The sequence below is a fragment of the Monopterus albus genome, unplaced genomic scaffold, assembly GCF_001952655.1.
Source record: "Monopterus albus unplaced genomic scaffold, M_albus_1.0 scaffold18.1, whole genome shotgun sequence".
NCBI classification, from domain to species: domain Eukaryota; kingdom Metazoa; phylum Chordata; class Actinopteri; order Synbranchiformes; family Synbranchidae; genus Monopterus; species Monopterus albus.
Genome location: NW_018127898.1, coordinates 8,228,540 through 8,230,560, shown reverse-complemented (window position 1 = coordinate 8,230,560; position 2,021 = coordinate 8,228,540).

Here is a 2,021-nt window from a genome sequence, read left to right as displayed (position 1 = left end):
CCTGCCTGCTAGCATCTTGCACCCCGCTGTTATGTGCTGGATTGTCTCAGGGGCATCTTTGCACAGCCTGCACCTAGGGTCCTGTCTGGTATGGTACACCCCGGCCTCTATTGATCTTGTACTTAGAGCCTGTTCTTGTGCTGCCATGATTAGTGCCTCTTGTGCTGTCTTTCAGTCCAGCTTTGTCCAGCCACTGGTAGGATTTTTTGATATCAGCCACTTCTTCTATCTGATGGTGGTACATACCGTGCAGAGGTTTGTCCTTCCATGAGGGTTGTAAAAATAAGAGTCATACTGGCTCGGACGTCACCCGGGTCAACAAGGTCCACGTCAGGTGTTGAGGAACCAGAGCAACCTGATGAGAAGAGAAGTGGGCTACTGGAACAAGACATTCATGGACAAGAGATGAGAACAGGGTATATATATATACTGTATGCATATACAGTACATACATACTTTTATTTGAAAAACCTTATCCTAGCCCTAACCACTGAGGGGGGCGCTAAGGGAAACCACTTTAACAGCAGGAAATAGCTCAACAGGGAACACATTTTGACATAATACCAGTGTTTTTCAGTCAATTTCTTGTATTTTATCCTTTTATGAACAGCATATTTTGGTAGGATTCTGTTAAAGCTTCAACTTTGTTGGTGTGATCACTTTGATTAGCTGTAAATTACACACATAGGCAGTTTGAGAGCATGTGGTAGTGCTGCCTTTGTTGTAATTATCTTTATTAACTAAAGAGAAAAGGCTTGTGTTCTCTAACGTATTATGTATAATACTATTTATGTGAATTTGTGCCACACATAATATGGTGGCATATACCATGAGTTCAAATAAAACATACTGCTCTAATGACAATCTGGTCATTTTACAAACAAAAATTGAAATATAAAGCAACTCAATTCAAATGACTTTACTGGCATCAAAGTTTAAATAAACAATATCGCCAAATCATCAAAACACAATTTATAACTTGTATTTAAACAGTTCAACAGCATAATTCCAAAGGTTCCGTTGCCATGTCAACCTGTGATGTCATCAACTGGCATCAAAGGACAACAGCCTAGATTACAGGGAACAGAATTCATAATATCAGTTGCTTAACTTCTGCTCCTGAGTGAAAACCTGAAACAAGTTTACTTGTGAAAGGATAAACCCTCTCTAGTATCTGTCAGTTAACTTTTGCTCCTGAGTGAAAACCTGAGACAACTTGTTAGAACTTCTTTTTGAAGAGGATTCGAAAACTTCGCAGACGTTACTGAAGTAAGTAGGTTTCAGGATTCAGGATTCAAGATTTTTATTTGCCATTTATGCATAAACACACAGTCTAGGCATATAGGAATTCTTGTGCAGGGCTCTCCTGTAGTCAAGTAAAAAGTTTAAAGCCAAAAGAACAAACACCTAGTCTAAATATAATATTACCTGGGAATACAAAAATAGTTGATAAAATTGTGGATACAAGAATAAGATAACAGGTAAAATGGGAAGTTTCAAGTATTGCACATGGTATTGCACATAGTGGAAGCGTATATGATATTCAATTTCAACTTAGTAGAGTAATGAGGGGTTATTGCACAGGTTTTTCACATTTTAAGCTTAACTTGTATATATATTGTGTATTTATTTAGTTTTTATGTTGTGCATATTGGGGGCCATTGAGCTGGAGTCAAATTCCTTGTATTCTTGAAATACTTGGCAATAACGTTTATGCTTATTTTGTATTTGCCATCAGTCTGCAGGGAAAAAGCTGTTGTAAAATCTTGTTCTGTGTGTGATGATACTGTCCGCTCTGCTGTGCTTGACGTTGTGGGTGCAGTTTTTGTGTGTGAGCTGGCCAGAGTGAGTCTCTGATTATGTTCTCTGCTCTTTTGTGACAGCGCTGTGTGAATATTGGGTTGATAGCAGGCAGTTCAGTCCCAACGATCCCAATTTTCATCAACAAAATGGATAAGTACTGCTGCACCGACTCCCAGAAATCGAGATCTGCCCACTTCCGGCCTCTGGAGAACAGCAAA